Raw genomic sequence first — 9,337 nt, forward strand, 5'->3', positions numbered from 1 at the left:
CCACACCCCTCTGGAATGCTCACGTCAGGAAGTTCTGTGCACAAGGAAGTTGCATGCACAAGCAATCTGTGATAGGACACGTTTGCTTTTGATACAAATGATACACAATTTACATGCCAATTAGGTGTGGCTGCCCGGCTCCGGGCAAGCTGCCTGCGGGGCCTGGTAGTTCCCTGCCTGGAATTCCCTGGTCCACTCAATAGGCCCGGCCCAGCCAGGGAGAGGGAGCGAAGGAATTTCTGTGCCAAAAGAACCTAGCTATGATTTCCGATAACTGCTCTTTACTGCACTGTTGCTTCCCCCAGCCTCATCCCTTTCCACACTGCCACGGTGCCCGTCCTAGTGCTGGCCTAGTGTTGGTAATGGCAGATGCTAATTGTGTGTGGGTTTTTTTTTGTTCTATACTACATTTAATTTCCACTATTATCTTTGCCCCTTTTAATCATACAAAAGCCTAAATTTCCCTTGAGAAGGTTATTGGCTCAACTATGGAAATTTACCTGCAACTCTCACATAGAGCTAACCCGACAGGAGATTGAATATATTTTTAACCCAAGCTCAGAGTGCTGTCAGTACTGAATTCACGTAACCCTTTACAGCCTGGGAAGATGAGAATTCTGGTTCATGGCTTCTCTCCTGCTCATCAGCAACGAGGAGGTGCCACGTCATAAACATGAACACCATCTGCCATCTCCCAAAACTTACTTCCTTGCTTGGCCTGACCCCTTGATCTCCAGGGCTGAACCCCCTCTCCTGATTGTAGCTAGATCGTCTGATTCCCAATTCCCAGCTCCCCGGCCCACGTACCCAGCCAAGCTACATTTTGGACATGGTGATTTGTAAACCTCTAAAGGGAAAGTGGTTAGCAGCAGGAGTGATTGTGGGCGTGTAACCCGTTCGTATGATGTGTGTATTGTACCCACTGTGGTAGCCAGTCTGCACAGAGAATAACAATTTACTGTGGCCACCTACTGGAGTTCCTTCTTTGAGCTCAAGTGGCAGAGGGCTGGGGTCCAGTGTGGAGGTTTGAACCCTGCTGATGACTTGTGGGAGTGGGTATTGCTCATGCCTATGGGAAATCAGGATGGCTCGGGGTCTGGTTCACACCAAAGTTCCCAATAGGAGCTGGTTGGCAGGGCTGGAAAATCCTCCTGTATCGCAGATGTCTGTAATATTATCCCTCACAAAACAAGGCTGCCTCTACACTGCGGAAGTATTTCGGAAGTCTCCCAAAACAGCTATTCTGCACCTTTGGAGCAGGCCTGTCATTTCGAAATATCACGGGCGTCCCTGTAAACCTCCATGAGGAGTAAGGATGTTTTGGAATAGCACCCTATTTCAAAATTAACTCAAAATGAGCTGCACAATTTGTGTCGCTCAAATGGTACAGCTGATTTTGAGCACCAGGTGCAGTGTAGACGCACCCCAAGTGTCTACAGCCTGGAAACTGAGGCTTAAATCGAGAAATGGACCTGTTGGAATCTTGAGAGATTTTTTTGGGTGAAACTGACAAAAGAAAAGAATGCGGTTAAGAGAGCCGTGTGCTTTCCCAGTGAATGTGCCCCCCTCTATCCCATACCTAGATCTGTGCTTGAACTAATTCCCTCCCTGTCAGCCTGGCGTATCCCCCTGCCTTGAGCAAATGACTTCCTCCCTCCAGGATATTTCATCGGAGTATGTTGCCATGCAAAGGACCCTGAGGGTGCTACAAATCCTACATTATGAGCAAGCAGAAGGAGCAGATGGGATGACCGGGCGGGAGCTAGCCCTGGTTGTAGATGATTAATCAAGTGACTCCGGGGATTATTAAACTCTGCACAAGGACACTTTGCTGGATCCCCTTTTTCAAAGGAAAATATATTTGGTTTACTCCAGTGTGCAGGAACCACACCTGCAGTGTTCAGCATTGGTGGTAGCAATTCCATTAGATGGACGTTGTACTGGGCTTTTGGCCTCTATATTGGAGCAGCCTGCTAAAGGAGGATTCATAGCCCATTTATGTGCATTCAGGCTCTCAACAGACCGGCTGCAAGCGACTTCATGGACCTCTCCTATCCTCACCTCCCATCTTCCTCCTCTCATCCAACAGGTCTGTCCCTTGGTCTATTCGCATAACATCCCACGGACGGTGCAAGAGCCTTCTTCTCTGCAGCCCCTTGCTCTCTGCAACAGCTCTCCCAGAATCTTCCCATCCTTTTGTCTCTCCTAATTCCTGCCTGGGATTGGCAGTGAATGAGGCTAAAATAAACCTCTGGATCCAAGTAGCTATGAACTTTGGCCCAGTTTGGCTCAGGATCTTCACGGGCCTGATTCTTCTCCCACCCTCCACTGTTGTCTGTGAGATGCTGGGGGGTGGGAGGGCGGACACAGCTAGCGTGAAAGCCGCCACACAGAGCCCTGCCAGATTTCGCTGTTTGTCTGGGCAGTGGCTAAGCTCAGAATGGAGCTGAAGCCAGCAGGGGTGGGAGAAAAACTTGTCTCGCCGCCTAAGAATCCTCCTTTTATGTGCTCTTATCGCCAGAGAATTCCTTCCTCCCTAGCTCTGCTGCGGATACAAGGGCCTCAGTGTCTCCTCCTGAAACAAAGGACCCTGCAGTTACTTTCTATTTCACACTATGAGCGGCTTTGTCTTTCAGTGCCCGGCTGAGCGACTTCAGGTTATTGTTAGACATTCCGTGTGGACTTACTGCACCAGATAGCTGGAGACAGAGCACAGGCTTGTGCTGCATTGTCCCAGGCGAGCTTAGGAGACATCATGCCTCAGCTGGGCATTTATACCCCCTGTCCCACCTCTTAGTGCATGCCACCCTTGCAGTCCTGTGCAGCGCTGGCATTGCCTGTCTCTTCTGCGTTCCCTTTGGGGTGACTTTGTGCAGCGGCTGCAATTTGTGACGGCTGACATGCTGGGGACTGGGCTAGGGACCTCTGGAGCTAAACGCATGAGCTGCTACTGCTGGGATAAGAGGGAAGGTTCTTGCATGGATTGAGAACTGGTTAAAAGACAGGAAACAAAGGGCAGGAATAAATGGTAAATTTTCAGAATAGAGAGGGGATCAGTCCTAGGACCAATCCTATTCAACTTATTCATAAACGATCTAGTGAAAGGGATAAGCAGTGAGGTGGCAAAGTTTGTGGACAATACTAAACTGATTGAGATAGTCAAGACAGAAGCAGACTGTGAAGAACTTCAAAAAGATCTCACCAAACTGAGTGATTGGGCAACAAAATGGCAAATGAAATTTAATGTGGATAAGTGTGTAATGTGGACAGTTTACCTTTTGACTAGAGTGCAGGCTCTGGGAAAGGGGAATGAAGGGTCTGAGGTGGTGGATTGGGCTACAGGTTGAGAGGGGAGCTCAGGGCTGATACAGGGGGTTGATTCTCATGGTTGGGTATGGGCTTATCTCCAGTGGCTGCTATGCAGTGGTGCAGTGGGGTGTAAAGGCAGCTTCCTGCTTCTTCTGGCACTGCAGACCATGCTATGCTCCGGAAGCAGCCAGCAGCAGGTCTGGCTCCTAGGCAGAGGCAAACACTTTCTGCATGCTGCTGTAGCCTGCAGGCACAGAACCCCCCCCCCCCCCCAGCTCCTATTGGCTGGGAATTGGCAACGCTCAGGGTGGGGGCAGTTCCCGGAGCCCCATAGTCCCCCGCTCACCTAGGAGCTAGACTTGCTGCTGGCCACTTCTGGGATGCAGCATGGTCCACAGTGCCAGGACAGGCAGGAAACCAGCCTTAGCGCCCCCACTAGTCACCGGGTCTTCCTACAGCAAGGTGAAAACCACGGGGCTAGAGGGAAGGTTATTTAGCCCTAATGACCCCGTTTCTGCTTTGTCTTTGTCTGTATGACAGCTGGAAGGCAGGCCCCCACCTGGGCAGACAGACTCATACTCTCACCGCGTGGATGGTGGCAGGGACTCAGGCTAGCTAGTGACCCAGCCAGTTGGGTGGGCTTGACATCCCCAGCCACAATGCCTACACTGCTGTTTCCAGAGTGTTTGCCCAAGCAGAGCTAGCATCTGCTTGCCTGGGCCAGGGCTCCATTCCTGCTGCAGTGCTGATGTACCAACAAGCCCTGCAGATCGACTGCTCCTGCACTCCGAGATATGGCTCTAGTGGCTCCCATCTCTGTCCTGAGTGCCGCATGCTGGCTCTCCCCTCAATGTGCTAGTGTTCAGGTGGGGAAACTGAGGCACCAAGCGGGAAGTGGCTCACTTGTATGAGTGAGCATGTCAGCAGCAGAGTCAAGGCTAGAATCCCGGGCTCCTGAGTGTGTGACTCAGGCTTGACTGCAGCTGGTCACCTCAGCTTCTTCCTCCTTATCTGCTCTCTCCCTCTGTGGAGGAGCTCCCAGGCCTGCTCTAGCTTCCTGTGGCCCTCTCAGTGCTTAGAGCACAAGGGCTTGAGATGATGAATGCCCAGGGCCATCCAGACCTATTAGCCAAACATTGAAGAGGCTGCAGTTCTGGGGTGCTGGAAGGGCCTGCTCCATGCCTCAGTTTCCCCACCTGTAAACCAGCACATTGAGGGGAGGGCCAGTGTGAGGCACTCAGGACAGAGACGGGAGCTGCTAGAGCCATATCTCGGTGCGCGAGAGCAGTCGCTCTGCAGGGCTAGTTGGTACATCAGCACTGCAGCAGGTACATCCTGCCATTTTCTCAATGTACTGCGTTAATCTCAGGCCCGTACGCAGGAATTTCTGGAGGGGGGTGTGTTTTTTTTGTAAATGTGAACTGCAAGGGTGTGAGTGTACCGCCCATGGGGAAATCAGCCCCAGCCTTCCCCGGCCGGGCAGAGCATGCTTACTTGGAGGATCATGGGGGAGTGCTTTCACACCCTTCGCACCCCTCCTCCCCCCCTCCCCCCGCATACGGGCCTGAATCTACAGGGGCTTAGTTGAAAAGTTGTTTTAAAACATTGCATGAGTGCATTGCTGCAGACTCTAAATCCCAGCTCTAAAAAATCACTCTTCCCGCAGCTGCCATTGGACATGGGGCACCGGTTTAATAGTGCCGTGTAGGGCCCCGTGAATCCTAAGGACGGCCCTGCCTGCCACGACTGTACCCCAGCCGCCTGTTATGTACCAGACACAAGGGATAGCCTGGCTGTGGCCCCAGCCTCTAAAAGGTGCCTGGCCCACGTGGGAGCATGCTGGAAGAACATGTGTAGGGAGACGGGAAGGCGCCCAGCTACCGATGGCAGCGGGGTGAAGAGTGACCAGCTTGGCAGGGCCTGGGCTGCCAACGGAGCATCCGGAGTGCTGGGCGAGGTGGGCGAAGCAGCGGCCCATGGAGGAGCTGATTGCACCACAGGAAAGGCATGGAGCTGCAGCCCTGCTGGGATGGAGGCCACGCCTCGAGACGGGGATGACTCTGCCGTTACTGCACTGAGTCACCAGCCTCCTGTCCACCACCGCTTCCTATCCGGGTGGGAGAAGAACTCCAGCGTTATTTATCATGTGGCTCAAAGGGGGAGGAAGGAAACTCCTATTTATAACCACCCTATCTCCCCCAGCCATGGGGCTCGGGCCCAGATAATGGCGGGAGCAGCGAGAGGCAGGGAGGGCATCCCATGGTGTCCTGCCCCAAGAGGCTGCTCGGCTTTTCCAGAGCGGCTGGGCACCTGCAGCTACAATTGACTCCAGCCGGAAGCACAGATGATCAGCGCCTCTGAAAAGCAGGCCTGCAGAGTGAAGAAGTGCACAGGAGGGATATAGCAGGGAGGTTCAGAGGTGGCCCAAACCGTGGCGGTATTGCTATGGGCTGTCTCTTGTCTTCCTCTGCCAAGTACCCATTCTCTTCTCTCCTGTCTTTCCTTCCTTAGCCCCCCTTCCATCCATAGCCCCACTCCACTCGCTCCCGGAGTCATAGAATCACAGAACACTAGACCTAAAAGGGACCTCGAGGATCATCAAGTCCAGTTCCCTGCCCTCACGGCAGGACTACACGCTGTCTAGACCATCCCTGACAGGTGTCTGTCTCACCTACGCTTAAGTATCTCCAGTGATGGAGATTCCACAACCCCCCTAGGCAATTTATTCCAGTGTTTAACCACCCTGACAGGCAGGAAGTTTTTCCTAATGTCCAACCTAAACCTCCCTTGTTGCAATTTAAGACCTGTTGCTTCTTATTCTATCATGTCCCCTCTCAGTCTTCTCTTTTCTAAACCAAACAAGCCCAATTCTTTAGTCTTCTCTCTTGGCTCATTCTTCTAGACCTTTAATCGTTTTTGTTGCTCTTCTCTGGACCCTTTTCAGGTTCTCCACATCTTTCCTGAAACACGTGTCCGCATTTTTCCATCTCTCCCTCTCTGATCTAGAAGCAAGTCGAAGCCACACACCCCCAAAGAATGGAGGCCCCTTTAAAACCACAAAACCAAACACTAGCCCCTTATAATGTGATTGCCTCCCTCAACCACCACCCAGGTCCTGCCAAAGGTTCCACAACCTCCAAGCCTAAGCCGGGCCCTCTAGAGTTGGACTATCAAGGTGCTGTGCCTCTGGTGTTTGAACCCAGGGCTTGCAATGCTGTACGCATGAGTCATTCCAGCTGGGGCTAAAGAGCTCAGGTGCTGCAAGGTACCTCAGCCATGTTGTCTAGTGCCTCACACCTCCACCTGCATTGGTCTGACCAAGAAGCTGACTTCTATTCAGATGCAAGGGGCTTATGGCCTGCTCTAGGCTTACCTGACTATGGAGCAATGGGTCAGTCCAGGCCCTGGAATCCAGAGCTCCTGATGAAGTCTGTGAGCAGGAACTAAACATCCTGGCTACATCTAGACTGGAATGATTTTCCGGAAATGCTTTTAATGGAAAAGTTAAAAGCATTTTCGGAAAAGAGCATCTAGATTGACACAGATGCTTTTCCGCAAAAGCATTTTTTGCGGAAAAGCGTCTGTGCCAATCTAGACGCGCTTTTGCACAAAAAAGCCCCGATCGCCATTTTAGCCATCGGGGCTTTTTTGCACAAAACAGTACTGTGCTGTCTACACTGGCCCTCTTGCGCAAATGATTTGTGCAAGAGGGCTTTTTCCCGAACGGGAGCAGCACAGTATTTCCACAAGAACACTGACAATCTTACATGAGATCGTCAGTGTTCTTGTGGAAATTCAAGCGGCCAGTGTAGACAGCTGGCAAGTTTTTCTGCAAAAGCAGCTGATTTTGCGGAAAAACTGGCCAGTCTAGACTCAGCCCCTTTGTAAGCCCTAGCTCCTCTCAATACCATGCCCTGTGTGTCTCCTGCATTTCATCCAGTGTCATAAACTGAGACAGGGTGGGTGCAAAACCCACCCACTGTCCTATTACCCTAGCAAACTGTCTGTCCTTTGGGCTGAGAGTGACTAAGCAGAGGTTTGTAAGGCACGTACCACATGGCAGGAAGGCAGTGCCTGTCTGAGTGATTACAGCACGCCTGACGTGGTGGTGATGAGGCCACGGACCCACCAGACAACTACAGTAATTCCTAGAAATGGCCAGCCCGCAGTGCTGGATTCTGGCTTCAAATAGTTTTAGTGGCTGGTGAGGACCTTCCGGTTACTGTGTGTCATCACTGATATATCTAAAACTTCAGTTTGCACTGGCTCAGCTCAAAGGGGACAGAGGGGGCTGAGGCTGTGAAGTTTTGGATGTTGTGGATGTGATCTATCCTATAGTTGAGGGGGTGGGGGAATGGAGGGTGATTAAGATTCTAGGTTTTGATTTAGGCCTCCTCTCTCTCCATAGATTTACCATTTAACTGGAGAGTTGTTCTCTAGGATGCAGCAAAGTTGAGGATTTGGGGTTTTCTTCCTGGCTGTGCTATGAGTGGGTAAGTCATGTCCTCTGCAGCTGTACAATAGGCATAACGAGATTTTCCCCAACCCTGTAAAGGGCTTTCATTGTAAGTGCCAAGTATCTGAACTTGGGACATGAAGTTTTTTACCCCCCGAGCCCTGGTCTGTATGTTACAATTAAGGAGGTGCTTTGGGAGAGGGTTTCCACCCTCATTCAAAACATTAAGTATTGGCCAGTACTTCCAGATTGGATGGGTTGCTGAGCTGAAATAGCCAGTCCTATGACGCTGTGAACCTGACACTGCTAGAAATGGGGTCTGACTGAGCTCTGTCTTATTTATAACATTATTTCAAATGGATTCGGCTTCATGTCCCATATTTTTCTTGCTGAGCAGAAATGAGGCCAGACTTGCGTTGGTTGAGTACAATATTTTGCACTTCTGTCGCAGCTTTTGCACCGGGATCTCAAAACACATCGCAAAGGACAATTAACCAACCCCTGTGCAACCGAGTAACGGCATGATCCCCATTTTGCTGGGGCATGGAGTGAGAGACCACTACCAAGGTTCCCCAGCAAGAAAGTGGTGGGCTCAGGAAGAGAATCCAGGAACAATAATACTATTCCTTTCATGCTGTCTAAGATGCTGTTTCCCCTTCTTATCCCAGCAGTTGAGTATTTGTGTGTAAACTTTCCCTCTTTGATTCCTGGAGGTATTTTCACTGAGCCCTTGTTGAGAAAATTTCACTGCAGCGAACGCCAGCTAAGTTGCTCTCCTTTGATTCTCCCCTCCACCACCAGGGGATAGGGAATGCTAAATTCATCCTGTGCTGGAAAGGCAGCTAATCCTGACAGACCTAAACTCACAACTTCCCTGTATGAGTTGTTCTAGATTTCCTGGTGCTGTCAGGGGATTTGTCTGTTTCCTAGCAGAAAACAGCAGCAGCAGCATTTAGGGCAAGATTTAGATTTCAAAAGTTGTGTTGTTTGTTGGCAGGAAGGGACGGGGGGGGAAATGATTCATAAAAGCATGATGCTCTGATTAAAAAAAAATGTTTCTGACAGCAGGCAAGAGAGAGTTACATTTAAATCTATGGAACTGGTATGACTGCAGTGCTCATAATCTGAGGAGATTGTGCTGCATTAAGAACAAAACAAATGGTCCCTCTACATAAGGAACCTGTCTCTGGCCAGCGGCTGATGCTTCGGAGGAAGATCCAGGAGCCATGCAATAGTCTGTCCCCACATAGGGCTCCTCCTAATCTCAATTCTCGCATTGGCTGTGATGGCCTCTGATTCTTGGCCAAGCTGTGTGCAGTGAGATGTATTATGTAGGTAAGCTTGAGCCAAGCTTTGGGGACAGCTCGGCCCCACAGCACTCCAGAGAGTGTACTAAGGTAGCAAGACTCCCTCTCAGAACACCTTGGTATCGAGTACAGCAGTGGTTCCCAAACGTTTTGGCATCACGCCCCCGTTTTTGATTTTTGAAAAACCCTGACGCCGCCCCCCCCAAAAAGGAACTGAACAGGGCAGCAAAATTTGATTGGAGGGAGGCTTGGTGGCCTCGAGTCC

The sequence above is a fragment of the Pelodiscus sinensis genome, chromosome 27, assembly GCF_049634645.1.
Source record: "Pelodiscus sinensis isolate JC-2024 chromosome 27, ASM4963464v1, whole genome shotgun sequence".
Classification (NCBI taxonomy): Eukaryota; Metazoa; Chordata; order Testudines; family Trionychidae; genus Pelodiscus; species Pelodiscus sinensis.